This window comes from Hemicordylus capensis, chromosome 4 (genome assembly GCF_027244095.1).
Source record: "Hemicordylus capensis ecotype Gifberg chromosome 4, rHemCap1.1.pri, whole genome shotgun sequence".
Taxonomy (NCBI): Eukaryota; Metazoa; Chordata; class Lepidosauria; order Squamata; family Cordylidae; genus Hemicordylus; species Hemicordylus capensis.
In genome coordinates this window covers 163,591,671-163,615,219 of record NC_069660.1, presented here as the reverse complement: position 1 = coordinate 163,615,219, position 23,549 = coordinate 163,591,671, and the positions used below count along the sequence as shown (strand labels likewise).

The 23,549-nt window shown below is 43.5% G+C and overlaps 1 long non-coding RNA gene across 1 annotated transcript in view; it reads right to left on the bottom strand.

The window, feature by feature from the left end:
- Positions 1–7,856: 7,856 nt before the first annotated feature.
- The window catches only part of LOC128324223 (uncharacterized), a 31,372-nt gene continuing 15,679 nt past the window's right edge, over positions 7,857–23,549 (bottom strand). The window contains exons 4-5 of the long non-coding RNA XR_008306735.1: positions 22,497–22,590; positions 7,857–8,132 (exon numbers count right to left, since the gene is read on the bottom strand). This is a non-coding gene — a long non-coding RNA (uncharacterized LOC128324223). The remainder of the gene's footprint in view (positions 8,133–22,496; positions 22,591–23,549) is intronic.

The window sequence follows — 23,549 nt, the reverse complement described above, 5'->3', positions numbered from 1 at the left end:
CAATACCGTTGGTTATTATAGATATCGTCACAAAAAATAGGCTGTTCCCAGTAAAGTTGCTTTTTGTAATTGGCTGATGGTGATTTCTGTGGCCCCTATGGTGTTGAGGTGCCCTTTATTATTTATTTATTTATTTATTTACACAGTCAGACAGGTGTTATTGACTGGTTTGTTTTATCCAGACATCAAGTCCTTCCCAAGGACCTGGGATGCCAGAATTTTATTGTCAATGTTGTTGCTGTTGTTATAGATATCATCGCAGAATATAGGCTGTTCCCAGTAAAGCTGCTTTTTGCAATTGGCTGATGGTGATTTCTGTGGCCCCTATGGTGTTGAGGTGCTCTTTATTATTTATTTATTTATTTATTTATTTATTTACACAGTCAGACAGGTGTTATTGACTGGTTTGTTTTATCCAGACATCAAGTCCTTCCCAAGGACCTGGGATGCCAGAATTTTATTGTCAATGTTGTTGCTGTTATAGATATCATCGCAGAATATAGGCTGTTCCCAGTAAAGCTGCTTTTTGTAATTGGCTGATCGTGATTTCTGTGGCCCCTATGGTGTTGAGGTGCTCTTCAAGGTCTTTTGGAACTGCACCCAGGGCGCCAATGACCACTGGGATTATTTTGGTCTTTTTCTGCCACAGCCTTTCAATTTCAATTTGTAGATCTTTGTATTTGGTGATTTTTTTCTATTTCTTTTTCTTCTATTCTGCTATCCCCGGTATTGCTGTGTCGATTATTTTAACTTGTTTTTCTTTCTTCTCGACTACAATTATATCTGGTGAATTGTGTGGCAGATGTTTGTCTGTTTGTAGTCAGAAGTCCCATAATATTTTTGCATCTTCGTTTTCTACAACTTTTTCAATTTGATGGTCCCACCAATTTTTGGCTACAGGTAGCTTGTATTTTTTGCAGATGTTCCAGTGTATCATCCCTGCTACTTTGTCATGCCTTTGTTTGTAGTCAGTCTGTGCGATCTTTTTACAACAGCTGATTAGGTGGTCCACTGTTTCATCTGCTTCTTTACAAAGGCGGCACTTGCTGTTTGTTGTGGATTTTTCGACTTTTGCTCTTATTGCATTTGTTCTTAGTGCCTGTTCTTGCACAGCCAGTATTAAACCCTCTGTTTCTTTCTTCAAGTAACCATTCTTAAGCCATTGCCAGGTCTTGGTGATGTCTGATTTTCCACTTATATTGTGCAAATATTGACCATGCAGTGGCTTATTTTTCCATTTTTCTGCTCGGTTCTTGACTTGTTCTTTCTTGTAGGCCTGCTTTCTTTCATTGGTGTTGAATAGTTTCGCGTTATTGACCATTTTAAGTGCATCTACTTCACTGTCCTTGATATATTCTTCAAGGCCTCTTTTCTCCTCCTCTACTGTTTGATGGACTTGCAGCATTCCTCTTCCACCTGAGCTGCGAGGGAGGTATAGCCTATCGACATCACTGTGGGGGTGCAGAGCATGATTGATGGTCATGATTTTCCTGGTCTTACGATCCAGCGTGTCTAGCTCTGCCTGGGTCCAGTCTATTATTTCTGCAGTGTATCTGATAACAGGTATAGCCCAGGTGTTTATGGCTTGTATGGTGTTCCCGCCATTGAGTTTGGACTTGAGGATTTTTCTAACTCTCCTGATGTATTCACTTCCAATTTTTCTTTTAACTTCAGTGTGTGCAATGTTATCAGCCTGGAGAATGCCCAAGTATTTGTAATGTTCTTTCTCTTCCAGGTTCTTGATGTTGCTTCCATTGGGCAGTTCTATTCCTTCTGTTTTTGTTATTTTCCCTCTGTTAATTATTAATGCAGCACACTTGTCTAGTCCAAACTCCATTGCTATATCGCTACTGAATATACGGACTGTATTTAGCAGTGATTCGATTTCTGACTGGGACTTTGCATACAACTTCAGATTCGATTTCTGACTGGGACTTTGCATACAACTTCAGATCGTCCATGTACAGCAGATGGTTGATTTGACTTGATGTTTTAGATGTTTGGTATCCGAGGCCTGTTTTGTTTAGTATTTGTGAAAGTGGGGTCATGGCGATTACAAACAACAGAGGGGATAGTGAGTCCCCTTGGAAAATGCCTCTTCTAATGCTAACCTGTCCAAGTGTCTCACCACTGATTGTTAACTGTGTACTCCACATGCTCATTGCTTTTAAAATAAATATCTGAATGTTTTTGCTGACACCAGTTGTTTCTAAACATTTTAGTATCCATGTGTGAGGCAATGAATCGAAGGCTTTCTTATAGTCAATCTGTGCAACACTTAGATTTGTTTTTCTTCTCCTGCAGTTTTCTAAAATCATTTTTTCAATCAGCAGCTGGTCTTTTGTGCCTCTGGTGTTTGGGCAATTTCCTTTCTGTTCAACTGGGAGCTGTTTGTTAGTTAATAAGTGTTGCATGACTTCATCTGCTATTATTCCAGTTAATAATTTGAACATGGTTGGCAGGCAGGTTATCGGTCTATAATTACTTGAAACTGCACCTTTTGCTGGGTGTTTCATGATGAGATGAGTTTTCCCAGTTGTTAGCCATTGTTCAATATCACCTCCTTGCAAAATGTGATTGAACTGTTTTGATAGTTGTTTATGAAGGCTTAGGTGTTTAAGCCAAAAACCATGCAGTTCATCGTCGCCTGGCACAGTCCAATTTTTAATTTTCTTTGCTCTTTCACTTATTAATTCTGGTGTTATTATTAGATCTTGCATTTGTTGGTTACATTTTTTGACCTCTTTCATCCAGCATGCTTTTTTATTATAATCTATTGGATTGTCCCATAATTTCCCCCAGAATTGCACTGGTTCTTTATTTGGTGTTTATAGGTTTCGTGCTGTTTCTCCTTCTATGTTTTGGTAGAAACGTCTCTGATTCGACTGGAATTGGAGATTCTGCCTGTGTTGTGTAATTCTGGCTTTGTATCTGCTAATCTTCTTTGACACTGCTGTTATTTGCTGCTATATTATTTCCAGGACTTCTCTAATTTTCCTTCAATCTAGGTGGTATTTTTTGATCAGATACTGTTTGGTGTTTTCATTCTTCTGCTTGTCTTTCATATCTTTCAATTTACTAGTATCTGATCTAAGCCTGGAGATTTTATTGTCTAATCTAATCTTCCATTTAGGTGATGTACTGCTTTCTTTTTTTACACTGATCTTATATCCGAGCTCTTGTGTTGTTATTGTTGCTGCACTGTACATTAGTTGGTTTGTTTCTTGCAAATTCTTGGTTGTTATTTCTGCAAGTGCAGCATTGACATCTTTTAATGCCTGAGCAAGTTGTTTTTTGGCAACTGTTTTTAGAGCTGGAAGTCGAACCCTGGTGGTTGTTTGGTTCATGTGCTCAGTTATGTTTTGCTTTAGTTCTTGTTGCTTTTCTGTTAAACGGCATTTGGGTTTTTGAGGTGAAGGCAAAGGGGCGGTTGCCTGGTTTTGATTTTGAAACAGTTCAGTAACAGTGGCATCCTCGATTTCCAACAGCTCCTCCACCTGTGCCTGAGCAACTTTATTTCTTATTATTGGTGGTAATTCTTCTTCCATATCTTGAGCCTGTGTTGCTCTTTGCAGTTCTTCCAGCTCAACTTCTGTGAATACTTTATTTCTTATTATTTTACTTTATTTCTTATTATACTTTATTTGTTTATTATTATTTCTTCTTATTAGGGATGTGCACGGTCCGGCCCAGTCTGGACCGGCACCGACGGGGGGCCCTTTCTTTTAGGGCGGGAGGGCTTGCTTACCCCTCCCGCCTCTTCGGCCCCCTCCAGCACCCGTATTTAACTTAAAAGCGGGGCGCTGGAAACCAGCTGCCCCCGCCGCCGCTACCGCCGCCCCCCCGAGCAGATTAACAATTAAGGGTGCCCCTGCCGTCGCCCGCCCGCCAGCCAGCCAGCCAGCTCTCCCTCCCAGCTGCCCGCCCACCCGAGTGTGTCCTTACCCAATGCTTGAAGTAAACGAGAGGAGCTACTGAACGGAGCTCCTCTCGTTAGCAAGGCCTCCAGAAGACTGAAGGCGCTTTGCACGCGCGCGCATGCGCGCACCGCAAAGGACACCGGAGGCCCGGTCTACCTGCCGGGAAAAGGCCGGGTAGACTGGGCCTCCGATTGCTGGAGGCCCGGTCTACCCTGCCGGGCCGGGTAGACCGGACCTCCGGCGATCGGAGGCCCGGTCTACCCGCCGGGAAAGGGCCGGGTAGACCGGGCCTCTGATCGCCGGAGGCCCGGTCTACCCTGCCGGGCCAGGTAGACCGGGCCTCCAGTGATCGGAGGCCCGGTCTACCCGCCGGGAAAGGGCCGGGTAGACCGGGCCTCCGATCGCCGGAGGCCCGGTCTACCCGGCCCGGCAGGGTAGACCGGGCCTCCGGCGATCGGAGGCCCGGTCTACCCGGCCTTTTCCCGGTGGGTAGACCGGGCCTCCGGCGTCCTTTGTGGCGCGCGCATGCGCGCGCGCAAAGCACCTTCAGTCTTCTGGAGGCCTTGCTAACGAGAGGAGCTCCGTTCGGTAGCTCCTCTCGTTTATTTCAAGCATTGGGTAAGGACACACTCGGGCGGGCGGGCAGCTGGGAGGGAGGGCTGGCTGGCTGGCTGGCGGGCGGGCGACGGCAGGGGCACCCTTAATTGTTAATCTGCTCGGGGGGGCGGCGGGTAGCGGCGGCGGGGGCGGCTGGTTTCCAGCGCCCCGCTTTTAAGTTAAATACGGGCGCTGGAGGGGGCCGAAGAGGCGGGAGGGGTAAGCAAGCCCTCCCGCCCTTAAAGTCATACCCCCCACCCGGACCAAAACCACCAAGAGCCGAACCGGTCCGGCAGTTCGGCCATTCCTTAGAATGGCCGCCGGACCGGTTCGGACTCACCACTACTTATTATTATTCCTTATTTATTTCTTCTTCTTCTTCTTCTTCTTCTTCTTCTTCTTCTTCTTATTATTATTATTATTATTATTATGCTTTTATATCCTGCTTTTCCTCCAAGGAGCCCAGAGCAGTATACTACATGCTTGAGTTTCTCCTCACAACCACCCTGTGAAGTAGGTTAGGCTGAGAGAGAGGTGACTGGCCCAGAGTCACCCAGCTAGTATCATGGCTGAATGGGGATTTGAACTCGAGTCTCCCCGGTCCTAATCCAGCACTCTAACCACTATACCACATTGGCTTAAACACCTTTATGTCTCAGGTTTCTGGAACCTTCATATTTTGAATTGTGCACTTTGTACAGATAGGGACTTTCAGGAAATGTTTTGAATTTAGGCCATCCCTATATGTACAGTATATATCAGCATGTCCCCATATGCAAGGCACTGAGTTTGCCATGTCTCTGTGTGCAACCATGTGTTTGTGAGAGTCCATGCAGGAGAGCAGGCTGAAATAGGGATTCCCCGGGATGGATGGCACCGTAGGGCTGGATTCTGCAGAGTCCTGCTGGTAGTGGTGGGTACCAGCAGGGTATATCCTCTGCTCAGAGGTGCACCTAGGTGATTTGGGAAGCTGGACCTAAAGGCCTTTGGTGGCCCCACCCCCCTGACTGCAGCAAGTTAAGCAGCATCACTCCACACACACACACACACACACACACACACACACACACACACAGAGTGACACATGCAGTATTTTTAACACATGGGTCCTTGAGAGCACAAACAGCAACTGAACTCACATTCTTGTGAATAGGTACATTCTTCTAAGAATGTAAAACAGGTATATTTATGCAAATATGCATTAGCAGAAACATTTCAGCACGCAAGTTAACATATTCCCATCTCACACATTTCTGACCCCACTCCCCACCCCACCCCCGTCTCTAAAGCAGAGGTCACGCTCAGCCGCCCAGCGCAGGCCATAGTCATGCTCAGCTGCCCGGTGCAGCATGGGCCAGTGGTGTGGTGCCCACACCATCCCAGCCTAAAGAGGATTTGGGGGCCCCCAGTGGGTGTGGAGGGCCTGGACTTCAGCCCAGAAGTCCAGGGATAAGTGTGCCTCTGCCTCTGCTGCTTTACTGCAAGGGCTGGGGGAGAGCAAGACTGAGGGGTACACAGAAAACCCCAAAAGTGCAGTGTCTTCCTAAGGACAGGCAAATTGGATGCCTGAGCTTCTTTTGAGACTTCCCCCCTCCTGGCCACGCCAAGTGTGGAGAGCCAGCGTGGTGTAGTGGTTAGAGTGCAGGACTAGGATCGGGGCGGGGGAGACCCGAGTTCAAATCCCCATTCAGCCATGAGACTTGCTGGGTGACTCTGGGCCAGTCACTTCTCTCTCAGCCTAACCTACTTCACAGGGTTGTTGTGAGGAGAAACCTAAGTATGTAGTACACTGCTCTGGGCTCCTTGGAGGAAGAGCGGGATATAAAATGTAAAATAATAATAATATTTTTTTAAAGTGCTGCCTCTATATTCCCTTGCCCTGAAAGCTTTAACTGTCAGTGAGGGGGATTTCCACCACCACCACAACCACCACCACTCCTCTCTCTCTGCTGGCCCCACCCTTCCTTTGCTGTGAGTGGGCTACTGGTGAACATGTTTCTTGTATCCTCATCTGTCAGGTAAGGCACACAAGAGTGGCAGCGTGGGGCTCTTTGGCTGTAGCCTGTATCTGGCTGGCTGCAGTATACATTTTGAAAAAATGCACAGCATAAGTTAAAGTTGTAGAGCTAATCTCAGTGATTCTTTATATGTAACCCTCAATGAGCTGGTCCTCCTCCTCCTACAGCACTTCATCACTGTGTGGCTATTCTTGTGTTGGGTCGTTTTTGTGTTTGTTGGGCATAGCATACTATAGGACAGAAGTTTTCTTTTTCTCCTCTGGCTTGTTCCCTTCTTTTAGCTAAACAAGAATTTGATAGGACCCTATTTTCTTTTCCTGCTACTATTATGGATATGTATATACCATTTTCAACAAAGTTCTCAAAGTGGTCTACATAGAAAATAAATAAATAATATTGTTCCCAGCCTCCAAAGGCCTACCTTTTGTTGTATTTAAAGGTGGATATATTTCATGATTTATTAAGGAGGTTTTTTTTAAGCAATTGAGTTATTCTGTGTAATAACTACACTTTTGTTATCTGGCATCTATTTTCTTCTTTTATTTCTTATTTGGTAAAGCTTTACACCTTTTTGCTTGGATCTAGTGTTTTAATTGGCTGCCTGATACAATAGTACTATTAACTTCACATTAACTGTAGTTAAACAAGCTTTTATTTGGACTCATTAAACAGTCTTGGTGTCTAAAGAAGTGGACTAAATGATGGCAAAGCAGATGTACTGAAACAGCCACTGAAGGGTCATTTTCTGGCCAGTGGGATTCTCATCATAAACCTAGGTGTTTCTTGTCTTCCAGTGGAATCAGATGAGAGTCCCAGACCCCTGTGAATGTTTTGTGACCTTTCTCGAAGGCCAAGGTCAAGCCAGCCCAGGGACTAATGCCTACAAGTTGTGGGCAGAATATCTTATGGGAATGAGCACAGGGAAGTATTTGGAACCCTACCCTGGTTTCTAATAATCCCCCTGAAAATAATACAGTGGTTTGAAAGCATTAAAGTTATAGTTTGTTGTAAACCCTTGTCTGTTCCTTGGCGACTTTAATATATTACCCATAAAAGGCAATTGTTCAGTTTCCTCTAGTTCACCAGGAGTATATAACTTACAACCTTCATAAATGTGAGTGGGTCTCACGAGTTTATCCATCAGTCTTCAGAGTAATTTTGCTATGTAGTAAAATGTTTTATGCCGTCCTCCACATGAGATAGGATCCCCCCTGCTACTGACACACACGCAGACATGCTGAAGATATTCTTCAGTGCCTGAACCTGTGGACTAAATGGTATGGGGGTGGGGGGACTGCCAACTTTTTATTTTGCCACTTTGTAAACAAACTATTTTTCTTTTGCCTGCAAGTTAATCAAATATTTTGAAGAGGATGATTATGAAAGGAAAATAATTATATAATTTTTATTCATAAAGTGCCTTCATACTAAGCACTGTATGACGATTGGGTTAAGAAGAACTAACTCTACCCACAACCCAAAATGGATATGCCAAGACAAAAATCCATCGTTTTCCAGATAAAACAGTTGCATGTTCATGTAGGCAGGTATGATCTATTGGGTCAAGAGCTGTACATACCAGTAGAGCTTCTGAGACCTATAAGGAAAAAAAGCATAATCAATACATTGCTCACATTTTTGTTTTCTAAGTATGTAATTTGACCCGGAAGAGAGAAATCTGGAATGCTTTCATCACATATTGACCCAGAGCTCACTGGTTCCCACCCACCCCTTTTTTTTTTTGGTAAATTGCAAATGTTTTGTAAATTGCTAGACAAACTTTCTATATTTGTCACAGATTTGATGACTCCTTCAATCTCACAGGATTCGACTCCTGAACTTTAGGAACAGAGATGCTGTGTATTTTCCAAGCTCCTGTGTCTGGCTCCGCAAAAGCTCAACCAACTTCTGCTTACATACCCGATGTAAGCCCTCCCCAAGCCCATGTGCCACCCAGTCACATAGGGTGAAAAACAGAATTTTTGAAATGACTGGAGACAAGACAAGACAGTGGCAAGGGAAAAGGAAGCCCAATCTAAACACTAGCTTGAGCAAAGCATAAGACGTAAGAGGGCACATATGGAGAACGTATTGATGGCAAGAGAGGAGCATGTGCAAGTTTCTGAAGGATTTTAACAAGAAGCTTGTAATAACTATAGAAAGGTAGCTAGTGAACAGAAACGCTGAGAGGTGATGCATGGTCACTCTAGAAGAACACTGTTCATAAATAGTTAAATACCATGAGTTTTTTTAGGAATTCAACACACCATTCATGTATTCATATAAGGAATATTATGCATGGGAACACAGTAATATGAAATGGAATTTAAAAAACCATAATAGGTGAGGAGTTGCATTATTGTTGACTAACAGCATGATTCACATACTGTGAGCCAAATTTGTATATCACAGCGATAAGATACAGTAATGTAAACAGTTTTTATGCATTTATTTTACCATGTTCTAATTATTAAAATTGTTTCTTTATTTTTGTATTTCTGATTCTGCCTGAGATTTTGATTCATTGATTAAGTGCCGTCAAGTCGGTGTTGACTCTTAGTGACCACATAGATAGATTCTCTCCTGGATGATCTGTCTTCAACTTGCCCTTTAATGTCTCTCAGTGGTGCATTAATTGCTGTCATAATCGTCCATCCACCTTGCTGCTGGTCATCCTTTTCTCTTTCCTTCAACTTTTCCCAGCATTATGGACTTCTCAAGGGATCTGGGTTTTCACATAATTTGTCCAAAGTATGATAGTTTGAGCCTAGTCATTAGTGCCTCAAGCAAAAAGTCCAGATTGATTTGTTCTATGATCCATTTGTTTGTTTTCCATGGTATCCTCAAAAGTCTCCTCCAGCACCAAAGTTCAAAAGTGTCAATACTTTTTCTATCTTGCTTCTTCAAAGTCCAGCTTTCGCATTCATAGAGTGTCATGGGAAAAACCATTCTCTGAACGATTCTAATCTTTGTAGGTATAGACACATCACAGCATCTAAATATCCTTTCCAAGGCCTTCACTGCAACCCTACCGAGTGCTAGTCTGCAGCGTGTTTCTTGACTGCTGGATCTTTAACTGTTGATGGTCGATCCTAAAAGGCAGAAGTTATCCACCACTTCAGTGTCTTCATGATCAATTCTGAGGCTGGTTGCTGTACCAATTGTCATTAGTTTAGTCTTCTTCACATTTAGTCGTAGACCCATTTTTTTCACTGTGCTCCTTGACTTTCATTACTAGACCTTGCAGATTATCCACATTCTCAGCTATCAGAGTGGTGTCATCAGCATAGTGCAGGTTATTGATGTTTCTTCCTCCAGCTTTAAAACCACACTCATCTTCTTCAAATCCAGCTTCTCTCAGTATATGTTCAGCATATAAGTTCAATAAATAAGGAGAAAGTATACAGCCTTGCCTTACAACTTTGCTGATCTGGAACCACTCTGTTTCACCATGTTCTGTCTGGACTGTGGCTTCCTGTCCTGTGTATAGGTTTCTCATGAGAACAATGAGATGTTCTGGGACACCCATTTTCCTAAGGATATTCCACAACTTAAACTGATCAACACAATTGATGCCTGAGATCTTACACATCTACAGTTGAAGCTTTGTGACTAACCATACTTATATCTGTTGTGTGTGTGTGTGGAGGGAGCACTTGTGTGTGTGCAATGGGATCAAAATTTACCCAGCACCCCGGATAGGCTCTGTATTGAAAAATCCTAATTATTTTGCTGTTCTGGGGAAAAAATCTGCATTAAGTCAGCTTTTAAAAATTCTGCTTCTAATTTCACCTAAAAGTCTCCTGACCCTCCACCCTCCTTGCTGCCTTGCTCTGCGAATCATCTTAAGTGCCAAATACAGGATATATCTTTTCAGCGACCCTCCCTTACAGTGTGATCTATTGGGAGTACAGGCTGCACCTTTTAATTATGGCTAATGAGAAAAAACTTTAATGGCTTTCTATGAAAATTGATGGGCCCTTCTGTGCATTTGCTGCCTCAGAGAGAACAAGACATCTTGTTAAAATAATAATCTGAATAATGAGGCAAAGGCTAGTCGGGTCCCAGGCACTATGTGGAATAAGAATTTTTTTAAGAAGGAGAAAAGGAGGAGAATTTGACTTTCTGGAACCCCCCACAGTGGAATAGGAAAGGGGGTGGGATCTTGGCTATTTGCCAAGGTTACTTCTATTGAGCTGGGATATTGGAAGCAGAAAACAAATGTTTAGGAATAACATGGAGATGGAAGCCAAACTGACCTTACAAGGATGGCTTGGGTAGGGGTGGCTAACTCCTGAACTAAGGAGGATCCTCATGTTCTTTTCATATCTTTGTGTAAAAAGAGCTTTGCTACACCAACTTTCAAAGCAGAGATCAGCAACTGTGTGTGTGTGTGAGAGAGAGAGAGAGGTCCTACATTGCCACTTACCTGAGGCTCAAACCCTAAGGAGCAGGATGAAGAACCTGGGAGCTTAGGAGCAGTGCCAAGGGAATGTCAAGAGACAACCAAATAGGGCACTGGCCAAGGGCTTAGGGCCAGGAGGGGCTATGCTTCTCTCATTTGCCTTCTTATCTGTAAATTGGAATGATGGTTCATCCTCTCTCCCTCTTGGTGAAGGGGGGCAGGGGTTTTATGAGGCAACATCAAATAGCCACCATCAAAGGTGGAAGAGTTGCTGCCACCATATCCCTCACATTTTCTTGGGCTGTGGTTGAAGGAGCTGCTATAGCGTACTCCACCTCACCACTCACTATTAAGCGGGGGTCATGCCCCCACTACAGAACTTTACCTGAATGCCCCATTCCACCTAGCACTGATGTTGGGGTTGGAAGATCACAAAGTGGAAACTGGTGGGAGGGAGTTGAGCCTAATGGCACCTGAAGAGAGCAAAGTATGGCTGTGGGCAGGCCGGGGGAAGAGGCTAGCTGCGTCTGGTGCCTCAGGGTGGAACTGGATGAACATGAAACTAACAGCAAAACCTCTCAAGCCAAGCAGGAAATAGCCTGTCCACCAACTTGATTCTGGTCATCTACCTGGAGAGTTCAATCTTTCATCAGGAGACCCTGAGAAGGAATAGATGAACCCCCTGAAGCTTCAGGACATATTCCAAGAGCTGGCAACACTAGAAAGGGGGGTGGCGGCTGGTTCTGAACAAGTAATGTCCTCTATATAATTTTTGTATAATTTTTGTTTCAATTGTTAATTGACTTTAATGGTGTTTTAATGTAAACCGCCCTGAGGCAGTTTTGGAAGGATGGTATAAAAAATTTAATAACAAACAAAAAAACAAACAAACATCTTTATTATAGTCATTGACCAGCATAAAGTAGGATACATAGATGGCATTAAAAAGGTATAAAAGTGGCATAAAGTTGTCATTAAAATGATGCCTGGGCCACACAGAGGCCATGGGCAAAGGCACGCAACATGGCCTCTGGGCCTCCAGGTGAAGGCCGAAAACTGGCTGAAGGCTGAACTGGCTTGTCTCTGGGCCCACTCCAACCTTGCTACACCCCTGGCCATGATTTTGGTTTTGTGGTAGTTGATTTCCAGCTGGTATTCCTTGCAATATTGGGTGAGGGCTCTTCTGAGACCTATGGGGTTCCTTGAGAGAATTGCTGCATCATCTGTATAGAGCAGAGTACAGATGTGTCTCTCTGCAAGCTTGGGAAAGTAAAAATCTGATTTATTAAGGTGACCCAACATGGCATTAATATAGAAGTTGAACAGAAGCGGGGCAGGAATGCAGCATTGTTTGATGCCCTTTTGGGTTGGCACGGTGCTTAACAGGTGGCCTTGAGGGTTGCACCTTTCTTTGAGGGATGTGTTGGCATGTAGGATGTGTATGAGGTATAGCAGGGGCAGGTTGATTGAAGAGCCTTCCAGCTTCTCCCAGTTTCACTCAAGAGATGGAATCAAATGTTGCCTTGAGGTCTATAAAAGCTGCATAGAGGGAGGTTGTGGCATGGGTGAAATATTTCTCAATAACATGTTGTATAACTAAACATTGGTCTATCATGAATCAGCCATCCCAAAATCCAGCCTGCTCCTCCACAAGATTTTCTTGGTCCAGCCACTCCCTAAGTTTCCAATATAGATGTCTAGCATAGAGCTTACTGACTGTACTGAGCAGGCTGATAGGTCTATAGTTTGCTGGATCGTGCTTTTTGCCTTTTTTTTTGAAGAGGGAGATGATAACTGCTAGTCCCCAGTCCTTGGGAATACAGCCATGTGTGTTGATGAATGTGAAGACTGGGGCCCACAACACTGAGTTGTTTATTATTTATTATAATAAATAATAAATATTTATTATATTATAAATATAACATAACTTGCACTTCAAATGTTCACATGTCCACCATCTTGAATGAGGATGGATGACATCATAACAAATTACACTGTTGTGGTGTCTCTATGTGTCTCTACAGCTGTTCTAATTTTTTTTTTAGATCGGTTAGGTGGTTCACAAGTTAGCCCACTTGTGCCTCAAATGTTCACATATCTGCCAGCTTGAATTGGGGTGGGTGATATCATCACAAACTACACTGCTGCAGTGTCCCTAGGTGTCACTACAGCTGTTCCAAATTTGTTTCAGATTGGTTAGGCAGTTCACGAGTTAGCCCACTTGTGCTTCAAATGTTCATGCATCCGCCATCTTGAATTAGGATGGATTACATCAGCACAAACTACACATTGAGGTGTGCCTATGTATCCCTACAACTCTACTAAATTTGGTTCAAATCGGTCCAGACATTGCGAAGTTGACCATGAGGGACAGACAGACAGGCGCGCGCGCACACACACACACACACACACAGCTGCTCTGGTGGCTAAGGTGGGCTAGGGAAAAGGCAGGCATATACCTACCTTTCCTCATCCTCATGCCATGCTGATTGGCTGCACACATAGGAACATAGGAAGCTGCCATATACTGAGTCAGACCATTGGTCTATCTAGCTCAGTATTGTCTTCACAGACAGGCAGCATCTTCTCCAAGGTTGCAGGCAGGAATCTCTCTCAGCCCTATCATAGAGATGTCAGGGAGGGAACTTGGAACCTTCTGATGCTCTTCCCAGAGCGGCTCCAGCCCCTGAGGGGAATATCTTACAGTGCTCACACTTCTAGTCTCCCATTCATTTGTAACCAGGGTGGACCCTGCTTAGCTATGGGGACAAGTCATGCTTGCTTCCACAAGACCAGCTCTCCTCTCCTTACTTGGGTAAGGCTGTGCAAGCCTGGGTAGGATGGCTTTTGTGAACAGCCTCTTAGAATGGAGGGCCAGGACTTCTTTCCAGGGCAGGTGGCAAGGTTCTCCTTAGGCCTAAGCCCTGGCACCTCTCTTTTAAAAGAAATTAAACATAGCCCCCCACTTCCTTTAACAGCATTCTGTGAACTTATAACACTTGCAGATATTGGAAGTATTCCTGTGTCTCCATTAAACCTTACACTGGCATTTTGAAGTTGACTGAATCAGCCCACTCCAAGGCCAATTCCATGCTAGGGTTCATTAGGAAGGGGATTGAAAATAAAACTGCTAATATTATAATGCCCTTATACAAAACTATGGTGTGGCCACACCTGGAGTACTGCATACAATTCTGGTCACTGTATCTTAAGAAGACCCTTGTAGAACTGGAAAGGTGCAGAAGAGGGCAACCAAGATGATCAAGGGCCTACAGCACCTTTCTTATGAGGCAAGGCTACAACACCTGGGGCTATTTAGTTTAGAAAAAAGATGACTGCGGGGAGACATGATAGAGGTCTATAAAATCATGCATGGTGTGGAAAAAGTGGATAGAGAGAAATTCTTCTCCCTCTCACATAACACCAGAACCAGGGGTCATCCCATGAAATTGATGGCCAGGAAATCTAGGACCAGCAAACGGAAGTACTTTTTCACACAACACATAATCAACATGTGGAATTCTCTGCCATGAGATGTGGTGACAGACAACAACCTGGATGGCTTTAAGAGGGGTTTGGATAACTTCATGGAGGAGAGGTCTATTGACAGCTACTAGTCGGAGGGCTGTAGGCCACCTCCTGCCTCAGGGGCGCGGTGCCTCTGGGTACCAGTTGCGGGGGAGTAACAGCAGGTGAGAGGGAATGCCCTCAACTCCTGCCTGTGGCTTCCAGCAGCATCTGGTGGGCCACTGTGTGAAATGGGATGCTGGACTAGATGGGCCTTGGGCCTGATCCAGCAGGGCTGTTCTTATATTCTTATGTCTCCTGTAAGCATTATGTGTAATCTTTCTTTTGTTCTGCTCAAATAATGATGAAAAAAATCAAAAAGAATATTTCAGTGCAAACCTGGACTGTCCATATTCACAGGCAGCATCTTGAAAAACAGAAAAGATAACATTCTAAGGCTCTTTGGTCCCTTCCTCTAATTAAAAAGCAGATGAAAACGCAAACTTCACATCCCAAGTCCATCTCAATTGTTCAGAAGGGTATGAATATGGAAATGGGGACCTGATCTTTGGAGCCCCCTCCCAAATTGAAGCATATGGTTAACAATCGGGACAGATAGGTTTTGCTGAGCGGAGGGTAGAATGATTAACATTTTCCCAGCCCACAATAAGGAATGATCAGTGTAAGGATCGTAATGAATGAGTACAGGTTGCTCAATTAATAAAGGCCTTTGATGCTGCCAAAGGCCAATTAGCCAGTTAGTTTGCTGACTCGGCTAAATCAAACTGTCCCTGCCTCCCCTTCTTTTCTAATTAAGCTCCAGCTTCTCACCTTGTTAATGAGCTTCCTGCCTATTTGCATAAAGAAAAGGAAGAGAAAGGAGCTCATATCCCCTTCATGATGTGGCTAATTCTTATTAAAATATCTAACCTTTGATTATTGTGGAGAAACATCTGCTCAGCTACTAAGCAGGCAGATGTGACGAAATTTGCTGCTAATGGGTGCAAACCAATAGGAGTGCCACCTGCACCAGCCCATTGAAATGAATGGGAGCTGCACAGGAGTGCAATTAACATAGCTGTGCAGCAGTATCCATTTATTCATTCCACTAGGGTTGGTTCAGGAGAGATTCCTAAAAGCTTGTGCCAAGCATATCCCAACAGACGAAGGTCAGGATTAACAGCCATGTTTAACAGTGCAATATTCAAACAGATGCTAAATTTTGTGATCTGATGACTGCATTGACAGTCCCACAGATCTCAACATGAGTCCATAATAACTGTGGCTATTTTATTAAATAGAATACCATTTAAATGGGAGCTGCCAAATAAGAGCATTATTCTGCTGTCTCCTCCTGAGGAACTATGGTAATCTAATTTCTGCCTGGCGTGGCTTTGATTTGCGTAGATTACAATGTGTTTGTTTCTACTCATGATCTTTCCAAAACATATGTCACTGGTAGTTATCAGATGGCTAGATCCATAAATATTATTTCTAGTCCTTTCCCATAGACCTGGAAATCTGGATAGTCAAGACTGCACCATGAATCAATGACTTGTACTAGTCTGGGATCTACCAGCCTGAGCAGAATCCTGATAAACTGAGTTTTTGTTTTCAAAAAGCAAGTTTGTAGCTCTCATGCAGATGTTAAGATTACAATGTGTTTCCGGCCTCCCGTTCCTCTCCAGGATTAGAATGTGTAAATCAGGTCTGGTGTGCTCTGGCACTAGAACTGATCTAAACATTTTGAGAGGGGAGGAGAACAATATGTGGAGTATCACAACTAAGAAAAGCAGCACATCCTGAAGAAGACTAGGCTAGAACTTTCTCATGCCTTTTAAAATATATTTATATAAACATGCCTTTATATAAAATGTCTTTATATTAAAAATGCCTTTTTATATAAAGGCATTTATATAAAATGTCTTTTAGTTTTTTATAAATCTATAGATCTAAATAAATAAATAAATAAATAAATAAATAAATAAATAAATATCCTATTTCTCTTTCAAAAGTCCAAAGCAGCTGAACAATAAAACAATGGATATTGAAAAATAACCATAATCAATAAAAAACCACTCGGGAGCCAATTCTTAGGGGGCACCAGTATAATATAAAGTCTGCCTAGTAGATGGGCCAACACTGATCTATAGCGTTTATCTAGCAAGCAGAGTCCAGAAAAAAAATCACTAGTGCAATTTTCTTCCCTTCTTTTAAAGATAAAATGTATTTGCATGCTTCTACTAAGGGTCAAACCACACAAGATGTTACTTTGGTCCTTGTATTTTTTAGATTTTATTTATTTACTATTGTTCAATTTTGATGCTGCCTTTCATAAGGCATCCCAAGGCAGTTTACAAGAGTTAAAATACAACGGAACGCCATAAAAATTGTGTTTAAAACCTTAAACTCAGTTAAACAGTAAAAACCACAACCACCATAAAAAAGATAAACAGAAGCAGGAGAGCTGAGAGACCCGGCAGCCCCTGAGGAGTAAAAACCTAAACAAATAAAAAGGTCTCCAAGCTGTTTTTTAAAAGCAGCCGCAGATGTCAAAGAGTGGACATTCACTGGGACAGCATTCCAAAGCCTGAGGGCAACAACAGAGAAGGCCCTGTCCCACATGCAGGACAATTGAGCCTCTCTCAATGTCAGCACACGGAGCAAAGGCCCAACTGACAACCTTGTTGGGCAGGCAGAAAGCCTTGGGAGCCCAAGGCAGTCCTTTGTTTAAAATTAAAATTTAAAATTTAGCCAAGGGGCCCCCTATCTAGGCTAGGAGTGTGGTGCAGTGAAGGGAGAGATTAACGCTTTCTTCCTGTGCTGTTTTTGCTCCAAAAGTCCTGTCCCAAAGCTACAGTTTGCCTCCAAAGTGGCAATTTGTAGCAAAACACATTGTGTGTGTGTGTGTGTGAAAATTGCCACTATGGGCTCAGCTCCTCTAAATCCTGCCTAACCATGTGCTCAAGAGCACACTGAAAAATGTGAAGGGTGGAATCCTTGGAAGGAAAAGAGAAAAACAAAGCCTGCCTCCTCACATTCAATTTATTTAACATAATATTATGAAACAAATTATCTTTTTCTAAAAGCTAAATAAAAGATTGTTTAAAAAGAGATCATACTATTTCTATATCCACACACACACATCACCAGCTTTCCAGTTTTTTCTGGACTTAGTCGGAGGAGGAGGAGGAGCAAGAAGGGAGGCCCTGTTGAAAGCATGTTGCCAAAATTTGGAAGCAAATTGCTTCATGCTGCCTACTTCAATCCATCAAACATATGGTATACCTTAATTAAGGCTTGCAGTCCTTCAGATTGAACCCTGGCCAAACTTGGAGGAAGGGGAATGGCTTGCCTCAAAACAGGTAGCCTGTCATCTGGTAGAGATATGCATGGAATGTGTACCCTCTCCCACCCCCCACCCCTGGCTTCGAACCGGTGGAACCGCTGATCGTTCTGGACCTTGGCAGTGGACCTCCGTGGTAGGGGTGGGGGAGGCGGGCGGTTGGGGTGGCACACACTGGGTACTTTCACTTACTTCTGGTCCAAGGAGCGGCTGGGGTGGCAGGGAGGTACATTGCTGCCCCACCAGACCATTTTGCAATGGAGCGCTGATAGGGGGGAAAGGTGGAGCGTGGGGGGGGGAGGTGGAGGGAGGGGTAAGTGCACCCTCCCCTGCCCTTACAGTCAACCCCCGCACCTATGAACCCCCCCCCGCCGGTTCCGTGCACATCCCTAACATCTGGTACTTTATTTTGCCTACTGCTTAGATATTTTTGTTCCAGGTATAGTATAAGGTATTTTGTGCTGAGATGGCAATAGTTTTTTCTATTTATCCACAAACTTTCAAGCAAAGCACATCAAGACATACTGGGCTCCAGTGTTCCTTCTAAGAGGAATTCCCAGATGTTGTTGACTACAACTCCCATAATCCCTGCTAGAGGGAACACTTCTAGACTCCATCCTCTGAGCTGACAAAAACTCACCAGACTCAAAACCCACCCTTGATCCTGCCTATTTTTAAAAATTGCATTATTGTTCTTATTGTTATCATTAATGATATTTATTTATAACTTATCAACAAAAATACTTCTCAAAGTGGTTTGCATAGAAAAAGAAATAAGATGGTTCCCTGTCCCCAAAGGGCTCATAGTCTAGAAGGAAACATACAGTAGACACCAGCAACAACCACTGGAAGGGTGCTGTGCTGGGGTTGGTGAAGGGCAGTTGCTCTCTCCCTGCTAAATATAAGAGAATCACCACTTTAAAAGTCATCTCTTTGCTCAGTTACCAGGCGTTGGTCTGATTTTTTGATAGGAAGTTTCAAAGCACGCGATATGAACAGGAGAAAGGCCTGGGAGGCCCAATTCTGTTCCTCTGTCAAACTGTGAAAACAGAGGAGAGCTGCAAGAGGAAGAGCTTTGCTTTTCCTGCACCCGGCAGCTCTTTATGCGAACCAGAACCAGCATTGCACAAGGAAAGCAAGGGCCAGGGCTGAGCTGGTAACTTGAAGGGGAAGGGCACAAAGACACAAAGAGACTCGACTGGAGTGACTTAAATGCCTCCCCTATCCATCCACCATCCAGTGTGACAGGCAAGGTTAGGAGCGCTCATAAATAAAATCGCCTTTTATTAGTGGCTGCTTCAGTACAATGGTACTTAGCTGATGCTAAAGAGTTGCAATGAAGAAGATCTAACATAAGATTCTCACCATCTCATCAACTGCCTTGCAAAGGGGGGAAAAAGTTAATTAGATTCTTTTTGGCATATTAGTGTAGACAGGCTTATTAGAGGCATTTACAAGCTAATGATATGCATATACTTGGCTATCAAAGGAAAAGGCATTTAAATAAGTTGATTTACAGTTCAGCTGTTAACATGCCCTTAACCACCACTTTCCTCCTCATATTATACAAACTTAATTGGCTGAATCTGAACTATTTATTTATTTTTGCATTTCACTTTAGATGACAACCTGCCATTAATTTAGCTCTGTCCATCAACCTCAGGACCAGCCCAAGATCTTCTGGTGTCTTAAGCAAAAAATAAATAAATCTCCCCCACACACTTATACACACTAATTAACACTAGCTGACATTCTGACTAAATTACTCAATAGAAGTTACTACTCTAAAGGACTACTAAATTTCAATTGGAGTTCCTCTATTAAATTTAGTCACGATGTCAGCCTCTGAGTACAATCAACTTGTGCAAGCCTTATGGAAATGAATTGGAACCATGCATGAACTCTGCTGATGGTTCTGTCTCCTGCTCTACAGGCATTAATGGTACTCAAAATCTGCTGCCTGAGGGGACTTCTCCTTGCCTCCCAGTGAGGCCACCTCTAAGCACCCTTGTTTTGTTGTTATGGAACATCAGTGCATTAAGTCAAGTCCTACTTTCTCCTCTTTTAATTACTGAACTAATACTATAGTAGAAAGGCTGTGGCTGATGGCACTGAAACAGGGCTGTAGAACTTCGACCCTCCAGCCAGGGGCGTAGCTAGGGGAGAGGGGTCCTGTGTTCACCTCTGTCTCTGGTGACCCCTCAGAGTGAGGGAGATAATGAAGAAAATAGGGAGCGGTGGAGCTGGGGGCCTGAGTTCTTTGAACCCTTTTGCTCAATTATCGCTACACCCCTGTCTCCAGCTGTTTTTGGACTACAACTCTCATCATTCCAGGCCTCAACAGCCAATAGCCAGGGATAATGGGAGTTGTAGTCTGATATCTGTATGGAGGCTGAAGTTGTGCAGCCCTGCACTAAAGGGAACCCAGTCACTCTTGTAGCAAGTCTTACCCCCATTTATTTATTAGACACAAATTATATTCAGCATTCACCAAAGAGAACACTGACTTGTAAAAAATATATTTTCTACATCATATTTCATCCTACAAGGCACTCAGCATCACTTTCTTGTTAATCCTCACCACCCAGTGGGCTTCTTGGCTGAGCACAGATCTGAATCTGTAGAACCTGCTCCTCCCACCCTCTTCCCCTGCATCCCTCTGGCTCATGACCGCTGCACCGTTAAAACAGTGTCATTTATTTTACTTTGTAAAGGTATTCATTACTCTTTTTAAAGGTATTCATTACTCTTCATCTAAAATAGGCATGTTCTAAGCAACTTACAGTATCAAGTAAAAAGCCCCTTAAGTTATAAAAGTACAGCAAACAAGACCACCTACATGTGACTAAAACTCTTGTATATACAAGTGGTGGAAAGAGAACGAGGAAGTAGGTTGCGGTATTTCCCTAGGATCACTGTAATTTCATTCAGGGCAGCCTTTGGATTTCATTGTTCCCTCTTGTAAACTTAAAGTGTATCCTACAACAGTTCTCTGCAGCTGCACATTGTGGGCCTGGTGGTGTTGTGTGTGGACAGTAGCCCTTGGAGAAACTCTACTGCCCAAGGGTCTTGTGTGCTGGATAGGCACCAGAGGAAGGAGAGATGGCTTGCTTCCTGTTTCCCTATGACTGCTGGAGTGCTACTGCCAACCTGACCAAAGTTGCTACTTTGCAATCCTGACACCAAGGCATTGCCCTTTAAGTGACTAGGTGGCCATGGCTCTTCCATTTGTTCTCTTCCCAGTCCATTGTTCTGCCCTCTCTCTCACCGGCTGCGGTAAGTAAGACTCCAGGAGGTTTTTCAGACAGCGACTTTACCACAACTTTACTTTGGGAGGGTGGGTGTGCGTTCCCATATCAGCCAGATTTACTCTGAAGTCTGTGCGATATTTCAGAGAGCACTTCACAGATGATTCGGGTTTTCCCCTCCATATTGGAAGCTAGCCCAGGTTCTGTCTGGGGTAAAAAAAAATCCTCTTTTTATGTCGGAGCATCCATTTTGCCTGGAACTCACAGTAAAACCTCATGGTAAACCCGCTGTAAAGCCTGCTGACTGCAAAAGCTCCAGGTACTCTGCACCTGGAGGTGAGATGACAGAAGTAAGGAAGAACAAAGAAATTGAGCCATGACTTTCTTGTCTTATGTTCTAGCGAGAATTTTAATTGTTATGTCCAGTGACTGGGCTGAAATGTGGCAACCCTTACTTGAAAATGTGCCCGATGTTTCTTATAGGCAAATTAAATGCTCAGCCTCCGTAGTGTTGCCACATTTAACACTGGATTTCTCTACGGAAGCTCTTTTCACCTTTCTTTGATGGGAGCTACCACTGTCCCTTGGGATAGAAGAAAGAAAGAATGACTGTGCTGCATCTCTTTGTAGCCTTCAGGACAAGGCAAGTGTGCCAGAGGGGCAGCGTGTGTAATATCACATCTGGCTAGCCTGGCGTCTGGAAAAAAGGCCCTTTAGATAGCCCCATTATGACAGAATGACAGGGAAGGGTCGCTGTAGGGAGCTGAAGAATGGGTAATCAGAGGTTAAACTCCCTTTTTCACTCCTAGAAGTGTTGTTTGCATGGGTGGCAAAAGGCTAGAATTTCCCTCTAGTTCTTATTGTCTGCTGACTGATAATCCCAACCCAAGCTGTGGTGATCTTCAGTATATATCTAGCATATATCTATGGGTGAGAGTCCTATTGTATTAACTAATCTGACCAGAAAGAGTGCCATTATGAAGAAATCTGGAAGTGGAGAAAATGTGATTTTCCCAACCTATTTGGTAGTTTAGGTTGTGTCTCAATGCAGAGGCTGCTCTGAATGATGCAATGCTCATATCATCCCAGAACTGATCTGTGGTGACTTTATAAGGCTAAGAGGGGAAACTTGAGAGCTATTCAATCGTTAATGATATCTGGGGGTTCTGTACTCATATGTGGCATCCCTGAAAAAGTGCACTTGCAAGACCTGATGTGCCCTACCCCCATCCATGATTAAAACATTTGTCTCTGTAGACAGTGACTGTGGGGGGGGGGAGCTTTCAGAGCACATTGGTGTGGGGAGTGGGATTTGCAGGTGCACTTTTGAGGCTGCTGTGTCCATGACCGCAGCATATCCAGATTCATAGTGACTGAAGGCGCTTAGGTCAGTCAGGTTTCCCAATCGGTCTCAAATCTGCTTCAATTGCTCTAGTGCAGTTACTATCAGCTCACCTCTTGCTTTTTACGCTCAGGCAAGTAGGAGGTTTCTAGGACTCTATAAAACAATTGGCAGTTCGTTGTTCTAGGTCTGTGCCACCCAGAGAACCTACATGATCATAGAGCAGAAGATAAATTCAATAAATAAAAGGTACACATTGTTCTGATACTTACAAATGGCTTTTGAACCCACTCGATTATATAAAATAGGTTTTGAATGCCAGATGAGATTTGGTGGTTTTGGTCAGCTAGTCCTAACAGCTCAAGGGGGAAGTAAAACTCATTCAGGAAAGCATAACACAATTTCAGGCATATCAACATAAACATAAATAGTAGTCTTGCTACCTCAGTTCCATCAAGCTAGGAAATCGAATGTTGCTATCTTAAATATTGAGATTGCTATCTTAAACATTTCAGGGTCATTGTTACATTCTCATAGGGCAAAAATCTGTCGTCCTCAGCCTGGCAGACATAACTGCCCATCTTGATTACCAGTGACCAATATTCAAAATGGAGGGCCACCATCAAACAATGAAAGCAGAGAGTCAGACCAGAGCAAGGGGGAAGTGCTGTTGGGGGTGTTGGTCCAAGCACATAAATGCAAAGCTTTAAAAACATCTATATAGTGTGTGTGTGGGCAAAACAAGCACATAGCTTTAATCATACTTTTTATGAGAGAGGTTTATTTTTAAAAAATTCTAAGGAAATATATATTTTCTATATACAATAGTAGTGAACCTGAGAAATATTACATATATTTGGCTGAAATTAATGAGATGGTGGAATCCCACAGGTTCTATTGAAACAGGTACCTGTAATCCCTCCCACCAACAGGGCAAACAGCAGTCTGAGGGCAATTTTGATCAGGGAAATGTCACCCGAGAGAAGTGTTAAAACCCCCACTCACATAACACCACTGCTTCAGTTGCAGTGACAATCCCCACAGCTGCATTTCATTAGAAAAGAAAAAAGGTGTGAGATCCAATCACAACCTCCCACATAATATGTACCTGGGCTCTTATTTTCTTCTGTTCTGTTTGGGAACAGTGTATTGGTCTATTCTGAGAG